The sequence below is a fragment of the Mustela nigripes genome, chromosome 15, assembly GCF_022355385.1.
Source record: "Mustela nigripes isolate SB6536 chromosome 15, MUSNIG.SB6536, whole genome shotgun sequence".
Classification (NCBI taxonomy): Eukaryota; Metazoa; Chordata; class Mammalia; order Carnivora; family Mustelidae; genus Mustela; species Mustela nigripes.
The window spans coordinates 5,446,183-5,461,097 of record NC_081571.1 but is presented as its reverse complement, the minus strand read 5'-3'; positions in this window follow the sequence as shown (position 1 = coordinate 5,461,097).

Genomic DNA, 14,915 nt, shown 5'->3' with positions numbered 1-14,915 from the left:
CTCATGTAAAATACATCTTCACAGAAACATCCAAACTGGTGTTTGGCCATATATTGGGTACCATGGTTCAGGTAAGTTAACACATAAAGTTAACCATCCCAAGCCTTACTTAGAACGAGGGAAGGTGGTGATCATCTCCACAGCAAAGGCTGACTTGACTGCCAGCTAGAAGACCCTTAACAAATGCCAAGTCAGTGGCTCTCCAGCCTGAGGACACGCTGAGCTGGAGAGGAAATGACAGGTGTACTCTTGCACACCTGCCAGCCTTCTGGGCTGAGGGAGAAGGTGGGGAGCACACTAGTATCTGCGGTGCCGGGATCGGCAAGGCCAGTATTTCATGAATTTCGGTCAGGGTTCCTCACAGCTGCCACTACCTTGAACACTAGGGCAGCCTGGTGGGGTGTCTGATGAGGACCTACACAGAGTAGGAGCGGCCACTCTTGGTGGGTTCACTCTTGGTGTTGCATTCCAATGGTTTTGACAAATGCGTAATGACATGTGTCCCCCATTATACAGAGTATAATCTATTTACTACACCCACGTGTAAGGTATAATACCCCCATCATACACAGTAGTTTCACTACCATACCAAAAATTAGTTAAACTTTCTCCTGTGCTGTCTCTAAGAGTTTTATAGCTTTGCATTTTACATTGAGGTCTGTGGTCCATTTTGAGTTACTTGTGGTGAAGGCGGCAAGATTTGTGTCTGGGTTCATATATTTGCATGTGGACGTCCAGTTGTTCCAGTGACACGTATTGAAAAGACTGTCTTTGCTTCCTTGCCTTGCCTTCGCTCCTTCCGTCCTATTGATCTGTTTGTCTTTGCCCTCCCTCCCTCCCTCCCTCCCCTATCTCCCTCTCCCCGTTTCTTCCCTTCCCTCCTTCCTTCTTTCTTCCTTCCCTTCCCTCCTTCCTTCTTTTCTTTTCTCTTTCTTTCTGCCAATACCACACTGTTTTGATCATTGTAGCTTTACAGTAAGTCCCAACGTCAGAGATTGTCTGTCCTCTGACTTTGTTCTTCTCTTTCATATTGTGTTGACTCTTCTGTCAATATAAACACTTTGCCTCTCAGTATAAACATTGGAATTAGCTTGCTGATATGCTCAAAAAGACTTACTGTGATTCTGGTGGGGATGACACGTCGACAATATTATATCTTCTATCCATGCACATGGAATATCTCTGCATTAATTTAAATCTTTGATTCTTTCATCAGAGTTTTGTATTTTTCCTCGTAGAGATCTTGGACATATTTTATTACATATATACCTCATTTGGGGGTATAGATTTAAACCTCATTTGGGAGGTGGTATTGCGTTTCCACTTCATTTTTTTAAGTAAGCTCTAGGCCCAATATGAGCTTGAACTCATGACCCCAAGATCAATGGTCATAATGCTGTACTGATTGAGCTAGCCAGGCACCCCTTATTTCAAATCCCACTTGTCTGTTGCTGATATATAGAACAGGGTTGATTGTACCTTGTTTGCTGCAGCCTTTCTCTATCTGCATATTAGTTCTAAGAGGTTTTGTTTGATTTCTTCAGATTTTTTACCTAGATGATCATGTCATCTGTGAATGAGATAGTTTTATTTCTTTCTTCCTGGTTGGCATACTTTTTATTTCTGCTTCTTATCTTACTGTGTTAAGTAGGACTTCCAGTACAATGTTGAAAACAAGTAGTGAGAAGGGACATACTTGCCTTGTTCCTAATCTTATCAAGAAAGCTTCTAGTTTCTCACCATTAGGGGTGATGACGTTAGCCATAGGCATTTTGTGACGCTCTTTATCAAATTGAGGAAGTTCTCCTTTATTCCTAGTTCTCCAAGAGTTTTTACCATGAAAAGGTATTGGTACATTTTTAATCAACATCACTTGTGATTTTTTTCTGGTACTTTTATGGTTTTTTAAAACTTTATTTTAAAAATTATTTATTTCTGTATGTATGTAACCTCAGCACCCAGTGTGGGGCTCAAACTCATGACCCGGAGATCAAGAGTCACATGCTCTACTGAGTCAGCCATGTGCCCCACTTTTATGGTTTTAACTTAAAAATTTTGTCTTCTTTCTTTCTCTCTTGTTTGCTTTTTTCCTTTTGGTATACAGTGCCTTAATGGTGTTTGGTTTTGTTCTAAGATTTTATTTTTAAGTAATCTCTACACCCACTGGGGGCTTAAACTCACAACCCTAAGATCAAGAGTCACGTATTCCACTGACTGAGCAGCCAGGTGCCCCAGTCTTTTATTAACTAGAGTCTGAAAGAATATTCAGTGCTATGAAGAGAGAGAAGAAACCGAAGAGGAGGCAAAGAGGAGGGAGGGGTGGACCGTGAGTGGGAAGAGAAGAGGAAGCTAATTGGAGACAAAGGGTGAATCTAGGACAATGGCGATTGGTCAGAAGGGAAGTTTGGAACGAATGAAAGAGCACCAGGTGGGTGTTTCACTGGGCTACCATAGCAGCAGGATGTGGCGCAAAGATTTGGGTTCCAAGGTTGAAAAGTATTTAATCACCCGTGGGTGGTGGGAGGGCGCTGCCTTCCACTGCTGGAGCCCGAGCAGGGGAGGATTTCCTGCTGGTGCTCTGATACACACACACACACACACACACACACACACACACACACACACCCATTCCAGGGAGCATCATGATTGGCTGTTCTCCTTCCTCTGCCCTCCCCCAGCTGCCTGCCCTGAGGAGGAACCATACCAGACCAGCATGACAGGGGCCTGAAGGAGGGCAAGCTGGGCATGACTGGGCCAAGGTCTTGGAAGGACACAGATTCAGATTGTCAGTCACAGGGAAGACCCATCAAGAGTTTCATTTTCCCCTCCAGTCTGGCCCTGCTTTGTCTTCTCGAGCTGCCTCCAGAACCATTCTTTCTACAGCAGAGAGGCTCCAACAGTTGGAAGGGGCTTTCCCTCCCACCCACTCCAAACCCTCTGAACCTCCGCGGCCACCTCCATCGCGCCCACCTTCCCTGGTACTTCCCCCACCCAGGGTCAAATTGCTCCTTTCTTGGCTCTCTCTTGTAAAATGGCACCCTCTCCTGCCTCCCCATTTCTCAGTTCTTTCTTTCTCTTCCTTGGTTTCTTGATTTTTTTTTTCACATGGTATATTTCAGATCCTGATAGGCTCTATGCCCTCTTCATTTATTTGCTTTTTGCCAGTTTCCCCAACCAGAAAAGAAGCTCCACAGAGCTTCATAGGCCTTTTGTCTCTTTGTTGCTATTCCATTCCCAATACTTACCCCGGTGCCCTGTTCTTAAGTATCTATTGGCTAAATAAATGCATAAATGTGAGGTACTGCTATTTGTCAATTAGTTCAGTCAGGTTGTGTAAATTTTTTTTATTATATTTGTTTCCTTTACCACAATTTAAGGATGGAGATCCTGCCTAACTTGAACAATGTTCATTCATTTGATAAATATATGTTGAGTGGCTACTGTATGCTCTCTAGGCACTGTGGGAAGCGTAAGAGATACAGACAGACGTGGCCCTTATTCTCATGAAATTTGCAGCCCAGCCATGAACACAGATGACCAGGGTATAAAAATTACATGGGATGATTATTTTACTAGGAGATTCGCCCTTCCACAGGATTAATGTAGCACCTGACACTCAATTTTTATTGAACCAAATACTCCTTCAGTGCAAGGGATGATATTGATGTCTATTCCTACTGAGAGATTATAGGGAAATTAATTTCATGCTTGTTTCCAATTGCTCCCATTTCAACCTCAGAATTAAAATAGAAGTAAAAAATCATTAGTCTAGTGACACACTTAACCCGAGCTAATATGAATCTTAAATCAGCTTACACGTTAATATGATTTGGGCATCTGTTGTCTCCCAGAGGACCCTGCTATGTGTCCACTGCCTGATCACAAGTACATGTCCTTGGCTCAACAAATGACTCGACAGCAGTGAAGTATTGTCTCTCTCTGAAATCGGACTAAGTTCAGTGACCCAAATTCAACTACCTTCTCCTCTTTTCTCCCTAGAATTTTCTCCACTGAGGGTTTTCAAACCTTAAGTGAAAAGCTCCCCATCTGGACTAGTGTGATGGTTGCGTGCTCAGCTGATGCCATATTCCTTCGTTGCCTGGCCTCACCCAGACTCTGGCAGCACATCTGTGGTTGACAATAAGTCTGAGTTCACATTTTGGCTCTTCCATAGGCATTGTCATAGGAACTGAATGCAGGCCCAAACAATTGTAAACAAGGAGCTATTCAGCAACAAATATCAAAAGGAAAGGGGGAAAAAGTTGGTTATCTTTCTCTGTTCTCTGTAGTTTCCCACGATTCCTTCATGGGTCTTCATGAAGACCCTCCACCATATTGGTTTCCACCTAAATGTTCCACCTAAATGACACAGTAGCCTCTGTCTTGGGAGAAAATGTATTCCCTCCAGCATGTTGCCCTATTGAACTTGGTCCAGCTGCCTCAATGTGAGGTAGCAGAGCGTGGGGAGATAGGCCAAGACTAGAAACAATGCTGCTGTGGGAGAAAGGGGGGTTGGCAGGAGTCACTGGAGTGGCCAAGCAGAGCGCCGTTCCCTGCTGTCTGCTGTTGAAAGAATCAAGTGTCATTGGGGAGAATTATGGGCTGGTAGAGGTGAGTCCAGAGAGAGAGAGAAGAGGAAAATGGTGGTCCTGGGGCAATCCCGCTCCTCCCAGAGCACTCCCGTCCATGCAGGCACCACTGCTCCATGTTTTCTTCTTCCTCCCATCCACAGGGCTTCTGTGGCGTCTTCCTCTGAGCTTGTCTTTCCCTGAGTCTGATCATATTCACTTTGGAATCCTTAGGGACTCACAATGTTCAAGATGCGGGGTCTTGAGCATACTGCTTATCAAGGTGGCTCAGTCAGCCTCTGTGATCCTGGGGTACCACAGAAAGGTGAACAAAGCCACAGTTTGTTCACATAGGGTCCAAAACAGGAGTGCATGTATTTTTGTCTCAAAATACACATGACACTACTTACTCTTCCGTTGCCGTAACTGACCCACTCATTCTAGGCTGGCAAGGATTTTCCTGATTTTAAAATGGAAAGTCGTACATCTTTCAGTTACAGGCAAACCAGGATGGTTGGCTGCTACCTCTGCAAAGGAAATTTGGAAGATTTCTGTATGTTCTCCTCGGAGGGTCTGTGTTCCCCTGACCTCTGTATCCCCTGAATGGAGTCTCCAGCCTCACACACAGCAAATAGGGGCTCAGTGATGATTTGGGAGGATTTCCCCCTCTGGTAGTACAGACTGACCATCGCACTGTCTCAGCAGCACTCTTAAATGGAAATCTTGCATGTAGGATGTTACTGAGCGAGAGGTAAATCGGAGCCAATAGGACAGAGATCTTTCCTATGTAAAAGACTCAAGGGGTGCCTGGAACTCTGGAACAGCCCGGCTCAGATCCTCCCCTGTTGGCCAGCTGGACACCTGGGCAAAGGCAGAGACAGGCTGTGCCTCGATTTCCTCATGTCCAACAGCAGGAGTCCCTGCCTCTCATCTGCAAGAATTAAGTGATAATATAAACAAAGTGTGACCATAGCTCCTGATGTACCGGGCAAGCACTCAACATTACCCCTTATCATTATTAGTGGTAGTAGTAACCAACCAGGCTATTTGTAAATGGGGCCTGTGTTTTCTAATATGTTTAGAATCAAATTACGTGAAGGCAACCCTCTCCAGTCCCCTCCCTCTATGGGAGCTTTTTATTATGGTTCAATAAACTTTGCTTTACTGCGCATCAAAAAAAAGAGTGCTCTCTTTCTCTCTCTCTTTCTCAAATAAATAAATATAATCTTCTTTTAGAGGGCACAAGCAGGGGGAGAGGAAGGGGCAGATGGAGAGGGAGAAGCAGACTCCCTGCTGAACAGGGTGCCGGATGTGGGGCTCAATCCCAGGACCCTGAGATCATGACCTGAGCTGAAGGCAGACACTTAACTGAGTGGCCCAGGCACCCCTAAATAAATAAAATCTTAAAAAAAGAAAAAGAAATCAAATTACATGGGTGAAACACAAAGCCCTCTGAAGACAGGACTAGATGATGTGTGAAAATAGCCTGATATTTGGCTTACTATTTTAAAGATTCAGTAAATGAATCCAAAAACTCCAAAGGGAAGAATGACTTTATCTCAGTTCTTTGAAAAGGTGGTGGAAATACTTCATAAAGAACAATCTTGACTAGAAGAAGATGGACGGATTAAATGGAACGGTCCCTTCTGTCTCCGGGTTTTAGAAGCTTTCCCACTGTTATGAAGATGTATGTGTCTCTGGGAAATAATCTGATATAGCTTAAAGGTGAAGTATTGAATTCTCTGGCTTATAGAACAAGAGACCAAAGGAGACAAATGGGCTGGTCTCCAGTCCATCTACCTGCTCCTGTCTCAAGAGACATCTGTATATGGTATCGTTTATTATTCATAAAACAAGAAAAATTTAGGCTCATATAGGATCTCTTAGGACAAAGGGGCAATTTGGACACAGCTTATTTCAAGTAGTCCGCAAAAGGTCCTGAAATGGGAACACGACTGATTTATTTTAAAGGCAATGCAGTTTTGTCTCATCTGAAACATTCAGTTTGGCTAAGGAAAATCAGTTCCTTTCTTTGACAAAAATCATAGAAAGATGTTGCCTGGCTCATCTATTACAAAATAGGGCACATATGCCACAAAGTCACAATTATCTATTTATTTGGGGATTAGACATAGGGCTAGACCAAGAACAGATTAAAATGATCTGACTTCATTAGCTTAATTAGGGAGTCCCAAATTAGATTTTTGCAGCTAAATTCTTCAGTCACTCAGGGTGAGCAGCTGTTGCCAGTCGCCAGCCTCAAAGGTAGCGCTCCCAGCGTGGCCTGGCAAGCCCCTGGCCCTCTCAAGGCTGACCTCAGTGAAGGACTGCGGGAAGCCCATGGGGCGGCATCTTTGAGGTCCTGCATTGCTTTGACCTAAAGGGCCACTTCAAGCATTGTTTCCAGCAGAGACCCCACTGACCTTTTCCATTATCACTGAAACATGTGTTTAGTTCTGCAACAGGACGGCTGCTTAATCCGCAAGGCCCTGTGCAAAATAAAAATGCAGGGCTCCCTGCTCAAAAAATGTTTACCATTTCAAGACCCAGCAGGAGGACCTGAGCCCAGTATGGAACCTGTGCAGCGGGACACGCCCAGAAGCTGGCCCTGCCTTTCCCTCTGAACCGCTCACAAACTTACCATCTGGGATGTGGTTCCCCCTGACCTCTGGTTCTCACATTCCCTCTACATAGGTCCCTACTTACGAAGCTTCAACTTAATGATTTTTTACTTTACAATGGTGTGAAAGCAATATGCATTTAGTAGAAACCGGACTTTGATTTTCGAATTTGAGTTTTCCTGGGCAAGGGATATGCAGTTAGATCCTCTCGCCCGATGCCAGGCAGCTGCCACAACCCCTTGTCCAGGCAAGCCATTGCTGGAGTAAATAACCAATACACTGACAACCATTCTGAACCCAGACAAACACGCTATCTGTCACTTTCAGTACAGAACTCAATACATTACATGAGATAGTCAATAACTTTGTTATAAAATGGGCTTTGTGTTAGATGACTTTGCCCAGCTGGAGGATCGTGTAAATGTTCTGAGCACTTCTACAGTAGACTAGGCAAAGCTATGATGCTTGATGGGTTTGGTATATTAAATGTATTTGCAATTTATGATATTTTTAATTTATGATGGGTTTATTGGGACATAACCCCACTGTACGTGAATAAAGATCTGAACTCAGGAAATGATGGCTGAGGTCCGCTGTAAGTGCATTTTGTGCATAATGCATACACGATTGGATTATTGACCAGCTGGGCATCGCTTTCTTTAATCTTGATATACATAAATACAGAATGATACAATCCCTAGAAGTAGTATTCACAAAAGGAAAAACACTACCACAAACCAAAAAATACCAAAAGGTTACGCCACCCTAGGGTTTGATTATCAATGAATGACTTTGAGATAGCCTGGAAAACATAAATACCATTTATAGAGTCTCGGAAACCTAAAAATGCAGAGCTATCGTATGATTTAAAAAACAAAAGCAAAAACAACAACAACAACAACAAAAACACGTGAGGCTTAGCAAGCTCATGGGCCAAATTCTACAACAGATTTTTTTTGTCAAAGATCTCTCTCAGCAACAGTAAATTCTATTCCTTAGGCATGATAATATCCAATGAAGTAGAGACAGAATACCCAGACAAGTGAGCTAGAAGGTCATTTGGAACGTTATCAGACCAGCTATGTGTCAGGGTGGCATCAGGTTCCAAGCAAGTTAAAAGTCAGCTAAGCAAAGTATCAACCAACTATCTTGATAACCTGTTTCCTTATAGCTCCTTACCGGCAGCCTTTTTCCCGTCCCTCCTTTCTGCTTCTACATTATCCTTTCTTGGCAATTTCATGCACTCCCGTGCTTTGAGTCTTACTCCAAGAAGAAGACTCAGCCCTGGTGTCTCTGGGTGTTAGTCGTGCACCTGCATGTGCTTGCAAGGTACCTCCTCCTTTGGGTGCCGGGTGCACCTGGAATTCAGTTAGAAGCTGAGAGCAGCTCCCCACTCTCCTGGTCATGAAACTTCAGCACATTTTAATTCCCTTTTCTCGTTTCCTCTCTCCTTCACCTTCAACCAGATAATTACAATAATGGCTCCCCACCCAGAGGAGTTCTCGAATCTAGTTTCTTTTCCCATCTAGAGCCAGACCTGTGACCCACCTCCAAGTCCTGGCTTTGCCTCCTTCAGCCACCTGTAAAACCTACTGTTTTACAACAGTTAACTCTCTTCAGCTCCAACACTCTCCTGCTCAAAAACCCTCAGCCCACAGAGTAAAATCTTTCACTTCTACTTATAGCTTCCTGAAACTGATCTTCATCTACCTTCAGATTTTCTCTTCCAGAAAGGACTCCTTTGTGTGGATCTGACCCTCCAGCCCAAACCACCCCTGGTGACTTCTGAATACACTTGATACTTTCCTGTCCCCGTGGTGTTCCTATCCCATTTGCCAGCACTTTGCCAAGAAAGGCTTCCTCCCCTTTTTTGCTCACCAAGACCCGCATCCCTCACAGTTCAGCACATCTGGGCCTGCTCCATGAAAACACTCCTAGATTGTCCCAGGTAGGGATCGTTTTCCCCGTTGGAAGGTTTTAATTCCTCTGTGCTGTACTTCTCAAGGAGCTCGTCACATCCGGTGAGATGTAGATGCTTCGGTTCTAGATTTTATAAGTAGGATAGGCCTTTTGTCTTAATTTCCTTTACCGAGCTCAATAAATTGTTGACTAAATAGTAGTGACTAAATGTAGATGTGGTCATTACAAATGTCAAATCCAGCTTTGCAATTGTCACTAACTATGAGGGCTGAGAGCTGAGTCCATTAGCACATGTTGCCACCTCCCCCTGTCTCTGTTGCCCCCACCTTAGTCTGCTAAGGTTACCAGCAGCCCTCTTGCATTGCTGAATAGCCCCTAACTGACCACCCCATGTCCTCCTTGTCCTCCAAATCTAACCTCCATATGTTGACCAGGAGGTGTTCTGAAAGTATCAATTCTCATCACCTTCTTGTTTAGAACCTTCCAGACTTTCTATAGACGAAGCGCTTAGGCCAGAAATCTCGTTGGAAAGGAAGGCTAGCAGAATTGTCTGGATTTCATATTTGTGCCCCAAGAAAACTGTTTTTTAAATCAGGGTAAAGAGTAGAGGCTACTCCAGATGGCTGATGGAGAAAGGTAAAATATTTCCCAAATCACATGGCTGCTGGGACCTGGTTCCCCGCTGGAGTATTTCAAGTGAGAAGAATCAGAAAGGAGGCAGAATCTACCTTGGTTTGGAATCTACCGGAGGGTTCCCCCTCTTGCTCTGTCCGCATTCCCTTTTTTGTGATGGTTCCTTCCTGACTCGCAGCTACCCTGGCCTTCCTCCCTCTTCCTTCCTGGGGGCTGCACTCAGAGCTGCCGTCCGCTTCTTTTCCAGTACCTCCCTCAGTCTGTCCAAGAACAGAGAATTCTTGCCGGGCTTCTTGCTCCTGCCCGCAAGGAGGGCAGTGGCGGGGAGCAGAAGCGAGCTCAGGAGATCTATGTATAAAGTGAGAGGAGCCGTACTCTGGAAACACAGCGTTTCACACATGAATGAGGACGATCCCCCTCAGTGGGAGTGACGGAGCACTATCATTCTCACAGGGGCGAGAAGAGATTCTTCTCAGCTTATGCAGAGAACCAACCTCTTGTAATGCTTTAAAGGCATGAAAGAACAGTGTCTGCTCCTACCACCTACAAGCAATTTCATGCACATTATTAATGGGGAAAACATTTTCTTCTAGTGCTTCATGTTGTTGGAAGGAGGAAGAGAAGAGAGAAAGGAATTGAAGTGCCACCCACCTACGAGCTCTCTGTCTATCCTGGGAGGAGCCGTGAATAGCTGGTGTGCTTCCCACACATCCACGACAGTAAGATTGTGTGTGGCTGTGAGGTAGTTCTGTGAAAATTCAGAGAAATGGCTTTAGTCAGAAATACCAGTGGTCCTTCCTTGTGCTCACAGATCCTCATGCTTCCCCAGGAAACAGGTGCCCGAGCTGCATACAGGCTCCTTGTTTACATCTGGGGAGATGGCTATGGATTAGTCAGAAGCTAAATGTTTAGCAGAGGTTAAAAAGAGAAAGAGAGAGAGAGAGGGACGGAGGGAGTTTTCCTGGGTGACTCCCTTAGTTTTGCTAAGCTTACAAAAGAAGGGAAGCGGGGTACATGTTACAGCACCCCTGGCCATCAAGCCCCCGGGGAGATAAGTTGCCACCTGAGCCCCAGGAGGAAACCAGCAGGTGTACCCCGTACATTGCTGTCCGGAGTGTCCTTTGGTCCACCGGTGGAAGCTCTGTCCTCCCAGAAATCCTGCCTGGGCTCCAGCTGTCACAGAGGCTGTCTGAAACAGGATGAGAAGAAGTCGGATAACTAGTCAAGCTTTCCGGGGGAGGCTGGAGGTTATTGGCACAAGGCAAGGAGCACCGGGCATCATTTAGAAGCCAGCAGCTGCGCTAAGGCAGAGGGCGTTGCTGGCATTTTCCATCCCACACTGGCTTTTCTTCATTTCTTGACCTTAATTTTTCCAAATGATATTACTCTCCCAAGAACGTGGGCTCCAAATATTTTCGTTATCTTTAAAGACTCGGAAAATACAGCAATATACATAAGGAAGAACCAAAACCTCAGACCCCCATTACCAGAGAGGGCCACTGCTCTCGTCCCACTAAATTTGCTCTTGGATGCATATTGTTTTACATAGTTGATATGATACTGGGTAGAATTTTAAGATGGTATCTTGCTTTTTTTTCCTGCTTAGCTGGTGTTATCATAAGCATTTTCTCATGTCATAAAATATTCTTTCTACAGTAATGTGGTGGGGGGGGTGTATTATTAGCAACTGATACAAGAATTCCTTTTAGGGAGAAATTCGCCTTTATCGAGAAGAAAGCTCTGGGGAGGAGCAGGGGGCATTCTTTGTCAGTTACTCCAGGCAGCGGAGGGAGCAAGCCTGTGAGCGTGAGGGGGAGCCGACTTGCATACTCTGAGACCTCCCCCCTAACGGCTCCTTATCACAGTAAATCATCCAAATCCCAAAATGCTTGTGGGGAGAGTGGAAGCTGAATTAGGCGGCCCCGACAGAGCATTGGCAGAAAAAAGCACTTGGAAGGAAGGAAGCTCCTGGTAATCTACACAATTAGTGAGAAAGAATTGCCTTGTCACAAATTGTGGAACCATGAATCAGGCCCTGTTAATCAGATATCTGTGAGACTAGGGAAGGGCCTCCCAGTAGAGGAGGGCCTCCGGTCCCCCGTCCCCCGAGCTGATATCAGGTTGACATTCACAGTCTTTTGATGGTTGCCTAGTGTTCCATTAACTGGCATTATCATTTAAATAACATTTTGAGTAACTTTGTGTTTGGGTTAATGCCTGGGATACTGAAAGCACTAGGTCGAATGGTATAAGCGTCTTAAAGGAACCTGTTACACCACCACTTACTTGGTTGTTTTCCAGAATGTCTGCAAACAGGGAGTGTGAAAGCCTTTGTCCTCGCCACTTACCTGCTGTTTAGTATCTACTCCAAGAACCCTTGTTTTCTGCCCAAGTGGAATTAGTTTGTCTTATAAACCTTCTAACGCTTCACTTTCATCCCCTCAAGGCAGGGATTATATTATTGTTGTTAGCAGACACACGTCCCCCTTGAACTATACTGTAAGCAGTTTGAAGGCAAACTCTGCCGTTCTTACTTACGCCTACTGTGCCGTGAATATTACCCGGGAGCAGTCCCCCACATTGCCCGAACACTGAGGGCAGCACCTGACACTCTTGCTTTGTGTCTCCTGACCCAGATTCGTAAGCGGATCAGGTTCTAAGGGGGGTGTTGCAATTTAATTCCATGACTGCACCGCCGAGGTGATCACTGCGAAGTCTGGAGAGCAGAGAAGCGCCAGAAGGCTGAGAATGGGTGAACAGTGTGGTGGTGTTCAGAAACCGGCCAAAGATAGGGGAGGTGGAGCCGATTCTAGCAGCAGAATGATTCCAGAAGGGGAGGCGCTGGGATCCCCAGGCGTCAGCAGGGCCTCAGTGAGAACATTCAGACTGACCTAGTTTCTCCCACTGCCAGTATTCCGGTGATGGCCCACCAGAGATATGTGAAGAGCTGGAAGTCTCCGGAACCTGGTGCTAGCAGCTGTTCTTCTGACCCTCCTGAGATGAGGTGTGAAAAGGGGGGTTGGTTGCAAAGCAAGACAAGTTGGTGAATCCACAACTGGCTGAACAAATCTGCCCTATCAGTTTGCAAACGTGCAGATCAGTGTCCAGATGTTAACATGGTGAGAGGTTTTTTCTGTTCTGTTTCGTTTTTTAAGTGATGTTCCTTAGAGCTTTCTTCTGGTCTCCAAATGGGCCCACAGTCTTGTCAGGGACTTGGAAGATGATGAGGAAGGAAGAAAGAGGTAAGTCAGGAGTCGAATGTAGGCTGAAAGCAGCAGAGGAGCGTAAAAACAGTGGAACACAAAATCAGGATCTAGAAAGGCCTGATGAAGCAGAGCGTCAGACCAAATTCCATAAAATGGAATTTAACTTGGGTCCCTCAAAACAATTGCACAGGGATGGCGTGAGGGGCAACACGTTCCAGGGGACAGAATTTCTATGCGATGCCCTGTGGCAGTCAAAAATTCCTCTTTGACTCAATATCCATATCTAGAAAACAGAAAGTGATGGTCATTCTTCTCTGTGCCAGCCTGGGCACACCCTGGAATAGGACACTAAATTCTCAGGTCCGTCACAGGAAAATGATAGCACGATAAGAAACAGCTCAAGAACAAAGAAGGCTACCCTAAAAAATCAGACTTGGAGATACTTGAAAAGTAGTTTCCAGAAGACGAGTCGTTTGGAAGTATGTATGAACTTATTTTCCGGAATAAAAAAGAAGTTGCAGCCATTCTGGCAGATGGTATTCTCTCTAACCGTCATAATAAGCTTGCTCATCTCACGTGTTCTTTTATCCTATGGTTTTGCCGCTCTTCAGTAAAGTTTAGTTATTCTTCCCTTGAATCCAGGCTGCCCTGGGACATATTTTGACCAATAGAATGTGGTGGGTATGGTGATACGTAACTTCTGAATATGGCTCTTACCAGTAGGAAGGTTTTACCTTTGCTGATTGAAATGCTCGCTTTCAGGGTCCAGTTCTAGGCACCCTCATCACACTGCAGTCCAGTGGATGCCAGGTGGAGTGGAAGATTCATCTCACCGAGCCCTGACAACATATCTGATCCACGAAATTCTGAGCAAATAAGATGGTCATTGTTTGAAACACTAAGTTTAAGAGTGGTATTCAGCAACCGATCCCCAAAACAGTGATTAAGAAGGTGGACTATGGGGCACCTGGGTGGCTTAGTGGGTTAAAGCCTCTGCCTTTGGCGCAGGTCATGATCCCAGCGTTCTGGGATCAAGCCCCGCATCGGGCTCCATCGGGCTCTCTGCTCGGCAGGGAGCCTGCTTCCCCCCCCCCCCCCCCTCTCTGACTGCCTCTATGCCTACTTGCGATCTCTATCTGATAAATAAATAAAACCTTTAAAAGAAAAAAAAGAAGAAGGTGGACTATGGGTGCACCTTGGTGGCTCAGTCCGTTGAGAGTCTGTCTTCGCCTTGGGTCATGGTCCTAGGATCCTGGGATCCAATCCCACGTAGGATTCCCTGCTGGGTGGAGAGTCTGTTTCTCCCTCTGCCTCCGCCTCTCGCCTGCTCGTGCTCTCTTTCTCTTTTTCTCTCTCTCTCTCTCAAATAAATAGGTAAATAAATAATTTTTTTTAAAAGGAAAAAAAAAAAAGAAGGTGGACTGTGGAGTCAGACTGTTTACTAGCAATTACATCTTGAGTAAATCAATTAGCTTTTTTGGCCCCAGTTTCCTTTTCTATAAAACAGGGAGGCCCAATCTCACGATGCTTGTGAGGATGAAATAAGGCATGATCCCTTGGAATAATTCCTGGCCCATAAAAAGTGGTCAGTACTAACACAGTGATAGAATTAAGGGGGGCAATCTGTGAAGATACAAAATAATTCAGCCCCCCCCCCTTTTTTTTTAAATTCTCTAATAGAATTGTCCAAACATAAAGTAAACTGCTTCTGGATGTGGCGAAGCCCCCTTCCCTGGAGATTTCCAGTCATGAATGGGTTTCCAGTCATGAATGTGTTTCCAGTCATGAATGGGTTTCCAGTCATGAATGGGTGGCTGTTTGTAGAGTTTGGGGATTGATGACTCTGTCAACCCATGACTCTATGCCCTGTCATGTTGGGGCCAAGCTTTTGATGGAGGAGGCACTCAGTGTGTTCAATACACTTTTCTTGAATTGACTTGAGCTAGATATAGAAGAAAGACATACTC